This window comes from Doryrhamphus excisus, linkage group LG1, assembly GCF_037039965.1.
Source record: "Doryrhamphus excisus strain RoL-2023G ecotype Guam linkage group LG1, RoL_Dexc_Guam_v1.1, whole genome shotgun sequence".
Classification (NCBI taxonomy): Eukaryota; Metazoa; Chordata; class Actinopteri; order Syngnathiformes; family Syngnathidae; genus Doryrhamphus; species Doryrhamphus excisus.
Window position 1 is genome coordinate 11,765,752 of NC_136357.1, and position 12,959 is coordinate 11,778,710.

The 12,959-nt window shown below is 39.1% G+C and overlaps 1 long non-coding RNA gene across 1 annotated transcript; it reads left to right on the forward strand.

Moving 5' to 3' along the window:
- Positions 1 to 2,177: 2,177 nt before the first annotated feature.
- Positions 2,178 to 6,754, forward strand: LOC144900811 (uncharacterized). Its single transcript, XR_013629003.1, has 4 exons — positions 2,178 to 2,291; positions 2,932 to 3,014; positions 6,026 to 6,111; positions 6,220 to 6,754. It is a non-coding gene; the product is annotated as an uncharacterized LOC144900811 (long non-coding RNA).
- The last annotated feature ends 6,205 nt before the right edge of the window (positions 6,755 to 12,959 follow it).

Genomic DNA, 12,959 nt, shown 5'->3' on the forward strand with positions numbered 1-12,959 from the left:
ACCTGCATAATCGAATGCCATCCAATACAAGAGTTGTATTAAAGATAACAATCTTATAATATTTGCATTATTATTCTATTAGATATTCATACAATACTTGGTTTATTACTGGAGTTGTAATTTGTAAAGGAACCTTATCATCCAGCTAGACTTGTGTCTCGTGTGATTGTGCAGGTGTGCCTGATGAAGCATTCAACGAGTGTATTTCCTTTGTCACACTTGCACATATTTAAATGCAAAGCGCTGCACAGAATATCACCATCATTCTTCACAATTTTTTTTTTTCACACAAAGAAGGCAAGTTTCTGTTTTTAAATGATTCTTCAGAAGTTTATTTCCTCGTGTTTAGAAGTGCAATATATATATTTTCCATGCATTCTTAAAAGAGTGTGTATGAGACACGGTGCTGGAGGGAGGAAGTGCCTGGCGTCAGAGATGTATCACCATTTGAAGCTTCTGCTCCTCTCTGATAAGACCCCATCCTGTCTATGAGGGCAACAAAAAAAAGTCAATACTCTCCATAAATGGCAAAGCCGTACTCAACACTGTTTTTTTTTTTAAAACTGTGTGGCTTAGAGGTGATAGTTTCAACTGTGATTATTTTTATTCTTCTTTGTGTTTAAAAAGAACCATTTTGTACTACACTGAATGAACATTCCGGAATCTTAGCTATTAAACCATAATAATAATAATTCAGATTTTGGACGAGTTGATGTTTACTTTAAACCTGTCTGTCATAATAAGTATTTTAATATTGTACACGTTGGTTTACTGACTGAATCTTTATTTTTTTCATGTTTTGCCTTTAGAACCACACTTGATGACCACAGCATTAGGTTCACCAGTGCAGTCCAATGAGATCCAATACACAAGCTGTGTATGAAATACACTGCCTTTATAAAACATAAGGTCTTAGAGGTATTCATTCAACAGTACTATACTGCAGTGGTTATGGATTGTATTGATATTGAACTACATGGTATGATACTGAGAGCTGTTCCTAATATTTTGATCTACTGATAATGTACCTAAAATATTAGAAAATGTCACTAAAGCCCACCACTACAACCACATGCTGTATTGTTACAATGAGGTACACCTAATGAAGTGTCCAGTGAGTGTGAGTACCAGGTTTACATTTAACCTTTCACCTCTGGTGCACTGTGAATTGATCACATTCGTATTTCCACTGATTTTACGTGCCTTTGTCTTGTGATGTTTAAATTAAATATTTTTAATCAGTGTAAATGTGTATTTGTTATTTTGGGGGTTTACTGTTGATTCAAGTTTTATTCAATCATGGAAGAGTACCGTGGCCTTGAACGCAACACCCCAGAGGCCACAATGACGTCAAAACGCCATCATGGTTCGCCTCCACTGTCAACTAGAGCGCGCACGTGTTGCATCCTCACGAGGCAGACGTGAACGCGTGATAAATGTTATTTTCTGCCATTACCCTGGCATAATAAACTATGAAACATATGGAACCTGCAGGCTGAATTATGGCAATACTATTACCGCAATAACAAAGAGTAGAAAAAATACACAGTTTACAGTATGTATGTATCACTAAACACTTCAGTGCCACATGTGGTATAGTGGCACCCTCTGCCGGCGGTAAGGTTGTACTTTAAAAATACACCGAGTGAGCGGTTCAATTCACATTAACACAACTGGGCATCGTAAAAAAGCCAAAAGTGAGGATAGTATTAAAAATACTTTCGAGTCTATTTGTGATGTTTAAAAAATCTGTAGTTAGTAAATTATAATAATAATCTATTGTATTTGGTAGAAAGATATCCACACTGACCATAAATAAACGACCATATTGACCCATCACGCCCCTATAGGTCTATATAATGGTTTGGTCCACTACGACATTCATTTTTCTTCACAGATGCAGCGTTTTGTAGTGGTGTGCGATACCGCCAGATTTAGTATCGGCTAATACCGATACCGAAAGAATTAAGTTGGTTGCATCATCGATATCAATCAATCTACATATAAATCTGAATTTGTATGACATTTTTTGTGATTTGTCTTTTAGATTATTCATCAGTTAAAATACAGCTGCTGTTGGACAGGAAACCAGCTGAAGCGTAAGTATCGATCATTTTACTTTGGTATCGATTGATATTGATTCCAACGTTGGGGTCGATATAATCGATATTTGGATCGATCCGCCCACCTCTTTGCCTGTCACTCCGCACCTGCGGCAGAGCTAAGTTGAGCTAGCCTGCCAGTGTCAAGCGGTCTCGGAGTCAAAAAAGAAAAGAAAGAAAGAAAGAAAGGTGAGAGAAGAGGGGCAAACGAAAAGGGTATCAACTTGTGACCTGTTGTTTTGTAGCATAGCCAGGCTGTGTCGTGGAAATTCACCTGTAGCTGCCCACAATGAAATAGCTAGCCGTGTGTAAACAAGTTGTGTTAGCTACACCTCACGTCTTTTAAACCAAAACATCAAGTGTATACAATGAATCAGTTAGATATATATCAATATACTGTGTAAGTTTTGCATAAATGTTAAAAACATTTTTGAATTTTCCAATGAAATGACAGCGAGTGTTGAAATGGTCTTTAGCACATTTGACAGCACATCCATTTAACAGGAAGTCGGGAGGTCACTGCAAGTTTATTATAATTTGTAAAATAATGTAAAAGCAAATATAATTCTTGTGCTTGTAGTTTGCAGTAGTGTACAACTGCACTGAATCACAGTGAGAGCTGTTTGTAATAGTTATCTCATTTAGCGACACTAGAAGGTCCAAATATTACCAAGATGTAATATCGTAGTACACCACTGTTTCGTGTTTTCATTGCCACTGTTTTTATAAAAGTGGACTTTTCAGTTTAGCTCTTTGCATTAGACTGAACTGTCATCCACACGAATGTGTTAGAATATTTTATTGCAGTTCCTCCTTTGTAACGGTTTAGCAACAGCGCCATCCACCTGTGACAGCCACCACAACAAGAAAAACAACAACCGGTGATGAGTCACCAACACTACAGGAATACAGGTGAACATTCACCTCCAGATCACACATCATAAAACTTGCAAATACGCAGGAACTATCACACTTTACGGTCACACATCGAAGTAGTAATGTGTCGTCATGAACGAATCGTCTCAAAGAGCCGAAGAACAGTAGCCGGCTTCCATAACAGGGACGTAGTCTGTTTTTTTTTTCCTTGTCTTGTTTTCTGTTAAAGGCAAAAGTCATTGGTCAAAATGTGTGATGGTGTCTATGTGTTTACGCTCAACATCGGAGGGGCGAGGTTAAACACACAGTCCCAGTGTTACCAACATGGTGACTTTGTCGTTAAATCTGGCGACATTCCAAACCCTCTTGGTGACATATGTATTTTCTCAAAAGCGACTAGCGACAAATCTGGCGTCTGGCAGAGTTTTTTGGTATTTGGGGACTTAAAAGTGAATGTATAGCATTCTTCTCAGCTTGTGTTCTTATTGGTCTTACTGGGCACAAGCAGGCAGTGTACAGTCAGCTACTGCGGCACACTGAGAGCAGAGTAGCGCTCTACGCATCCATGAATTACACAACCGCGAGGTGTGTTGCTGCCAGGGTGGATCACATGCCAGGATTTAAAACGTAAATGTTTCTTCATTAAATTATTACTCTTTGCACTCAAGCTCCATTCGGTCACTTACCCGTAACTGTGTCAGAACGTGTGATGATGGAATATTGTGTGATCATTTCAACAAATAGTCCTAACTACAAGATAAAGGGTGGAGGCTGGATACTTTGAGAGGTGCTGGCACAGATAAAATATTAAAATTATTTTATTTTGATGAAGTGAGGGTCAATTTTAAATGAACAAACCAAGAACCAAACTTATTTGTGGTTAAAAACTTCAGGTGTTTTAACTCACTTCACAATATAACAGACTGGAGAAACAGGATCAGCCAATCTTTTAATGGCAATCTTGTTGACACTGTTGTTTTATTGTAAATGGTTAGAAATTTGCACACTGACATTTGACCTTTATTGAAATGGATCTTGAATTTTGTATTTTATTGTATATTAGAGCACGGCGGTCTAGTGGTTAGCGCGCAGAAACCAGGGTTCAATTCCACCATTGGCCATCTCTGTGTGGAGTTTACATGTTCTCCCCGTGCATGCGTGAGTTTTGTCTGGGTACTCCGGTTTCCTCCCACATTCCAAAAACATGCTAGGTTAATTGGTGACTCCAAATTGTCCATAGGTATGAATGTGAGTGTGTATGGTTGTTTGTCTATATGTGCCCTGTGATTGGCTGGCGACCAGTCCAGGTGTACCCCGCCTCTTGCCCAAAGACAGCTGGGATAGGCTCCAGCACCCCCGCGACCATTGTGAGGAAAAAGCGGTAGAAAATGAATGAATGAATAATATATTAGAATTGACTGTATTTATCCCAAAAGAATGGGTTTTCTAAAAAGAGATGGAATTTCCATCACGGCATTGAAGTTTTCAATATTCATGGGTCATCTGGTGATAGAGAATCATGTGTTCTTTTTCACTGTGTGACTATCTGATAGACAAATTAACTGGGGATCTGCCATCACGCTGTGTTTCCAAGCTTTATGCAAGCTTTGCTATCATGCACACAATATGTCACACAGTCCCGAAGAGTGTGTGTGTGTGGGAGGCAGGATTTTTTGCTGTGAAGATCTCTTGGGAGAGAAAAACACCCAGATAGGTGTGATGTTGACACACACAGCCACCCACACACATAGAAAAAGATACACAGGCAAGGTGAGATATAAGGGTGTGTTCACAATTAGCATGTTTGCGTTGGTTAAAAGCACTGGTTCTCAATTATTTTCGGTCTTGCACCTGCTAGGTGAGAAAAAAAAATCATGCCGGGCTAATTTGAAATCCTATTGTCATCCTGATAATATTTTTTTATTTGTATAAACCTCTGTATGAGTCGCTGTCACCAAATTGTAAACTATGTCGATATTGCTATATATTTTTAAATATAATAAATACATATTGAATACATAAATACATTTGAAGACAAAACTTTGTGTTATTAGTTGTCATCAAGAGTTCAGCTTTTTCTTCTTACATTATGCCTTTTACTCTATTTTACACATTTTGCCAATAATAAACAAGCCATGGGCTGCAAATGTCCCAAATGCTTCACTTTGGAAGCTCTTTGTCAGGGTTGAAGGTGTAATGTGAGCATTCTGGACTATTTAGGTTGTGAGATAAGTTAGATAAGGTTAGATAAGGATATAAGCTATAACAGTGGTTCTCAAACTGTTTACAGTTACGTACTCTTCATACATTTGATCTGAAGCCATGTACTTCCTACTCAGACTTAAAAAATATAAACCTTTTTTATCTTAATTAACTTGAAATATTGAACAGAATTAATTGCTTGATCAATTTTATAATCCTGTGTTAACGTTATATTTTGCATGGTCACAAGTCTCACATGTAAGTGAGACAAGTAATCATCCTGTGTATCTTTTATTCCAGTCTGATGTTGGCATCAAGGGAAAAGTGTAACAATGATGATAAAGTGCTATCTGAAGTACAAAAATACTAGTGATAAAGCCTAATTTTCGGGGGGTGGAAATCACTTATTGCACTTTGAGACATTCAGGCACATTCATAATTGTGAGGGTTTGGTATTTATTGATTTTATTCTTATTCATGTACCCTGTATGACAATAGGTGTACCCCTGGTGGTATGCGTACACCACTTTGGGAACCTCTGAGTTCTAAGATATGAGACAGAATATAAAAATAAGCCACATATTCAACCCAGCAGAAGGCATGTTGGTTGTAATATCTGAATTATGTCATATATTATGTCATGAAGGCTGTCCAATCAAGTCCTTACTTTATGCATAAAGTATGTTGTTTACTGTGCAGCCTTTGGTCACATGACAAAAAAGGCAGTGTGAACATGAATTATCTTGTTTTAATGGTAGATGTGTTAATTTTGCCTACTTTGTACCTCCTCACTGTTCTATTCCACACAGTAAAAAGTGTTTTTGATCTTTTCCTCTGTGGCTCAGGGAGCACCATTTCAATGTGCGTCTTGATGAGCTACTAATTATCCCAGGACCTCATCCAGTCTCTTTGGAGCCTCCTCCTCACCCAGGTTGGCATGGTGACTATAGAGGGATGGATGTTGGAGCATACCACCATAACGGGGCCTCCCATTCTTCCCTTCAACACAGTTTAACTATTTTTATATGTGTTTGTTTAGGACTACTGTATATTAAATGTTATTATGGGAATGTTCTGACCCCTTCTGGCAACTTCCAGTCTGATTTACAGACTCCTCTCTCCCTACTTCCTGTTTATGGTGCCATGGCAATTGGCCATATTCCCCTCCTCCACCACTATATAAAACTGTGGTGCATTCAAAATGAGTCTGAGAAGTACCTCTCTGATTCTGTGCAACATTCCAGCAATGAACTAAATGTCAAGATTTATAGACGCGTTATAAATCACCTAAAAAATAAATCACCTTTTATAAAAAAGCACCTGCGATTTATTTTAGTTGCTAGGCAACCGAAGTGCGCCACAGTGATGCTGTTTAGAGTTGCTGGCTGGCTGGCTGGCGTGTGATGGGGATGGCGGGATGAATCACTGTCTTTTATGGCTCTGAGGTTCCATTACATGGCCAGCTGACAGTGGCAATGATACACTGCCACTGCAGAGTAATTATACAGGGTGGTGCATCATGTCAATGACTTCATAGTGTTGTCAGCCTACTTGAATAATGCTGTAGCACAGTTAACGAGGGGTTTAAATAAAATAGACTGGACAATTTTTTTTATTCATACTGTATATAATTTTTTTAAATTTGATTTGCATATTTGTGTTGGCAATTTGTGGCAATTTTTTGTAATTTTTATTTTATTTTTTTACAAAACTGGTGAGACCAGCCATGTTGTTTGGCCTACAGACAGTACCACTGAGGAAAAGACAGGAAGCAGAACTGGAGGTAGCAGAGATGAGGATGCTGAGGTTCTCATTGGGCGTGACCAGGATGGATAGGATCAGGAACAAGTACATCAGAGGGGCATTACATGTTAGAGGCCTTGGAGATAGAAGTCAGAGAGGCCAGACTGAGATGGCTCGAACATGTAGATATATTGGTAGAAGGATGCTGCGTTTAGAGCTGCCAGGTAGGAGGCGTAGAGGAAGACCAAAGAGGAGGTTTATGGATGTAGTGAAGGAGGACATGAGGGTGTGAGAGAGACGCAAGAGATGCAGAAGACAGGGTTGGATGGAGGAGATTGATTTGCTGTGGCGACCCCTGAAGCGAAAAGACCAAAGAGAAAGAAGAAGATACGCTATATATATTTTTGTATAAACAGTGCAAATATCAGATGGCAGGGCTCGATAATAACGATGTACCGATGGCCCGGGGCAAGTTAAAACAAAATTCGGGCAAGTAAATCTAATCAGTGATATTCCCGTCGGGCAAGTGCACTTTGGCATGAAGCGGTTCTTGTTGGGTGTTGGTAAAACACGGACTGCGTAATTCCGGTGGTAATTTGCAAAGCAATCCTTGCAATGGACCAATCAGAATCGTTTATTTAGACCGCGGTCCGTAATCCACAGTCCGCGTTTTACCCACACCCGTTGTTCGCGATCAACCAATCAGCGATCGTTTGACTACGAAAACATCCATCATGGCGTCGCTGCCAACATCGTTTAATTCTGAAGGAAACAGCAAAAAGTGATGAACCTCTATCGTTGCATGGTTTTTATTTCCAAGGCAGCATTAAAAACAACTTACTGGCCTGTTGCAGACTTAACTAACTAGCTGGGCGCACGGCAACCGAACTTCTCCTTTTTTCCCTCTCGTTCCTCTTCTTTGGTCCCAAAACGCCCGCTCCAAGACCGCGAGCTGAACATGACTGCCCCCAGCGTCCATGCATGAAACTACAGCCCGGAATACAACACACACGCAACTGTACAGTATTATTTATTTTATTATTTTATTTATTTGAGATTCTCATGTGATGCCACAAAAAATTACATGATATCATTATGGCAGTCTTTTCATTTTACATGGGGCAAGTTCGGGCAAGTAGTTCTCACCTTAAGGATTCCCTATGGGCAAGTCATTTTGGTTTTTAATGTAGAGCCCTGGATGGTTAATTATTCACATCCTGGCAAGAAACGACTGATTTCTTATGTATTTTAGTTGTAAATGATAATAAGAAGATGCATTGACATTTTCATTGTTTTCTTTGCACCATCACTGCTTGAAAGCCAGGGCTGGCCCTATTTACTTGGTATCGGATCTATGTATAGACATTACAAGTTAAAGAGTCTGTCCATAAAGATAAATCATAATCACACCAAAATTATAATAATAAAAATATAAAAGCTAAAAAAATAAACTCACTTGTCACAGCCAGGTAGAGCGTCCAAAAATTCAATATGATTCAAAAGAGGTCTCCACGTCCTCACGCCTCACTTGCCATGTGAAGGAGGTTGAATTTTCCAATTAAAAAATATGAGTCATGTGGTCAGCAGGGTGACAAAGGCTAGGACCATCTGCATGGTTTTAGATGCAGTTGGTCGGAAGGCCGTGCCAAACCATTTCAGAAAAGACTCGGCAGAAATATTGGTACTATAAGCTTTATTAAGAGGGTTTGTTTTAGTATACCGCATACCTGGCAACAAAATGAAACAGTAGTGAATGGAATAGATGCATTCATTATAGTATTTATGATAATAATACAATAAAATTTAAACTGTCAACTTTCAACACAAGTCACAGTCATACTAAAGCGATGAGAAGAATGAGGAAAACTCCCCCAGGACATTTCTAGAATTCCTCACATAATCACAGTATAACAAAGACATATTTAACTTCAACCATGTCCAAACACAAGCATACGAACCAAAACTTCACAGAGTGTTTGGGGGAGCATTTAGTGGTTTATGTGTATATGTGTGACTGGGGGCCGGATGTTGAATGGCAAAGCAGACATTTTCTGTTTGTGTATTAATGTAAGCGTTTGTGTTACACGCTCACATTCCTGAGGCCAACACTGAAGAGCTGTAGGCGCTGGGGCTATGACTTCGACAATGTGGACAAAACAAAGACACTAGTCTGAGTGAAGAGGAGAGAATGACCTCATATTGTGCTGGATGACTCCATGTTGCTTCCCAAACATCTTTAATGCCACTGCCAACAACTGCACCAAAAAATGGCAAAGAGAAAGAGAGAGAAAAGATAAGCATTCTTTGTATATTTACAATAATAATGTGTTTTCTTGGCAACAAAAAGTCATAATGTAACGAGAGTGAAGTTGTACCATTATGTGGAAAAAAGAAATAAAGCTGCAACTTTACCACTAAAAAGTACCATTCCAACTTCTTGTATAATTGTATGTTTACTATTGGAACATTATGACTTTTTACGTTTGTGTGTACCTTTGTGAATTTATTGTATATTTTTGGGAAATGTACAACTTTTTTCTTGCACCATTATAAGTACATTCTAAAACCATTACAGCTTTATTTGTGCAACAGTGTGAGTTTCTCACACTGTTTAAGGCAACCTATTTTGCTTTTTCCATTTTTCTGACCTATAAATGTAGTTAGAATGTTGTATTCTCGTGTTAATCGATGCCAAAGTTTTAGACAATGAGGTTTGCACATTTGGAAGTGAGCCCTGTAAAAAGTTTGGGATGACTCAAAACGCTGGGTTTCAGAGGGCGTTGCAAAACTGTTCTTTTGTGATGTCACAGAGGAATGGGCTTCTTATGGGTGTGGCTTTAGACCAGATACAATCTCCGCTACTAAGCTCTGCTACTCTGTTTACTCTGCTACGAGGCAATTTCAGGCAGAAGTTATGGAGCAAGAGAAAAATATTTTCCTCTGTCAACAGCATTTCACACGGTACTATTTTTGTGAACATGAACGTGAAATATCCACAAAACTCTCGCGCTCTCGCCGGGAAAGTTGCAATAATGTCGGACACACTGTGTGTCCATGCGGTGTCCTCATGTCCAGCTTCTGAGCTCCACCGCCCCAACCGTGCCTCTGACAAAGTGTCTCCGACAATGAGTGCTCCTCCTAAGGCAGTCGAGGTTGGAGGCGAGCCCACACATTCGGCTTCTCCTGAGCTCAACAACACCAGCAGTGCCTACCTTACCACTCTTACACGGTAAGTCAGGGGTCTCCAGCTACTTGCTCATGAGCTTTCATTCGCTCCCAATCACTTTTCAATTAGCTTATTAATTCCTATATACACTATATTAGAAAGTAGTGTTCATTCATAGATAGAAAGCACTTTTGGGTGTGTGACCAATGACAGCGGAGTGGGCGTGGGCTGTGGGTGGAGTAAATAAAAACAGACCGCTTTGGCAGGAAGTACAAATTCAAGGAAATACAGCTGGAATAGGTGAAGATACTGGAAGATCTAAAAAGTTTTCTGGAAAGACTTTTTTTCATTAAAAAATCCTCTCCAGTCCTCAATGGTAACGGGATCCACACTTAAGCCACAACAATCTGTGAGGACACATCAGCGGTAGCCATTGGGGTCTAACCATAGCAAAATGTAAAATTAGCTACTTTATTCTTACAGTATTAAGACTTCATTTGAGTGGTTTTATTATTCTAAACTGCTTTTGTTGTTAGTTAGTGTTGTCATAATGGCACTTAGTTGATGAAATATGATATGTCCCAGTGCAAGTACATTGTCTGCGAACAATCTAGTGCAGCTTTAAATAGTGAGTTGATAGTAAGAAGGTTGGCCCTTGGTTGTGATGATATCTGCATTCCTCTGCTGTTAGTCTTCAGCAATGGAGCCACTTGTTGTCAGCTGATAATCCACACCTTGTCAGCAATGTGCTTGTCAGCTTCTAATGCAAAAGAGTGGGATATTTAGAAGCAAAGCTTTCACCTCAGGTACAAGCCAAATGTCACACTTCTTTTTTTTTACATTTCCTCTTTCAGATGTCGCACATGTGTCGATACAGCACTTCCTGCTGTCTGACTGTTGCTGTGGTATGAATCTCCTCTTTACTACAGCGTTAAAAATCCTCCGTCCTTCATGAGAAATGTCCAGATGTGAGAGCGAAAGAAGGGTGGGAGAGCGACGCTTCAAAGCAGGAACAAGGTGAGAGAAGCAAGCAGAAGAAGTTCAGGGATGAATGGAGTTCAGGCTGCTGTTGTGGTTTTCTACTACTGCCAGTCTGCTGTGGAAGTCATTATTGTTGTAAAGTCATTTTGGCTTGTAGGTTCTCTTTGTGTGTCCAGGCCAGGGGTGGGCAAACTTTTTGACTCGCGGGCCGCATTGATACGACAAAATTTACGGGGGGGGGGCAGACTATATATTTTACACGTAACAGTCCACCTGGTATTATTGTATCTGTAAAATTGTCATGCAATCTGCTATTATTATTTATTATTTTATATTTATATTTAAATATTTTAAAAATAATAAAATATTATAATAATTACAATAAAATGAAAAGAATAATTATTATATTATTATTATGTAAAATATGCAAATATAACAATAATATTATATATAATTAATATAATAATTAGCATTAATATAATAATTATAATAATCATAGTAGTTCTAATAATATTTATAATAATCTAATAATCTAATAATCTAATAATCTAATAATAATAATAATAATAATAATAATTATTATTATTATGTGCTTGTGTCCCTTTTTTCAGGAACACTTTGTAAACAACAGACCATGTCAAAAAACGAAATTGATAAAACCATCAAAAGGTTGGCTCAGGCCATGATGCCAGGTTGTATGTTGAGTTTAAATGAAATACTTTGGAAAGATTGGGCGGGCCGTATTCAAACACTTGGCGGGCCGGATGTGGCCCCCGGGCCGTAGTTTGCCCACCCCTGGTCCAGGCAATCAAAGATGGTGGCCACAGTAAGACATCAACCTGTAATTTAATGTTTCGGGGGCCTTATGTGGGTTCTTTGCTTCCTACGCCATATCAAAAACAGTCATGTACAGTCCGGTCTACACAAAAAAACCCCACAAAAAATGGTACGCACTTTTAGGGGACTGACAATCACAAGATTGGTTGAAAAACAGCTCCTTAATTTGGTTTTTGGCACGAGAGACGTGGATTTTGCTGAAACTGCTTAGCTACTACAGAATTTCAAGTCCATCTGACTTATGGGGGCCCAACTTTGGGGTGTAATAACGGCGCCAGTGTATGGTGTATTTGTCTGAAAAATACAAGTACAGGCATCACAGTTGGGGTGTATGTTTTGACAAACTTTTACCCCTTTGTAGAGGATTGGAAGATATATTTTACACAAACAAATTGTGTTACATGAAACAGTTGTGACCCCATGGGGTAAATAACATTTGTCATTTGTCCCCTATGGATTGTGATGGTCAAAATGTTTTGGAAGGTATGCTAGCATAAATGTAAAAACAGATATCCCAAAGTTGTATAATTGTTAGATAAATAATCAATGACTTATGGACTCATGATCATTATCAAAGTAATTAAACTCTCTAATTTATGTCTGCGGGCTGCATGTTGGTTAAGTGTTTAGCGCGCAGACCTCACAGCTAAAAGACCAGGGTTCAATTCCACCCTCGGCCATCCATGTGTGGAGTTTGCATGTTCTCCCCGTGCATTTTCTCCGGGTAGTCCGGTTTCCTCCCACATTCCAAAAACATGGTTAATTGGCGACTCCAAATTGTCCATAGGTATGAATGTGAGTGTGAATGGTTGTTTGTCTATATGTGCCCTGTGATTGGCTGGCGACCAGTCCAGGGTGTACCCCGACAGCTGGGATAGGCTCCCTTGTGAGGAAAAGCGGTAGAAAATGAATGAATGAATTTATGTCTGCATTCTTGCCTGTAACAAGCCATAGTGTGATTGTTGTCACAATGTATGTATTAGCTACTACTGTATGTCAGCAATTGAAATGATAAATAATAGCTTTAACGTGAAATGCTTTGTCATGTTGCA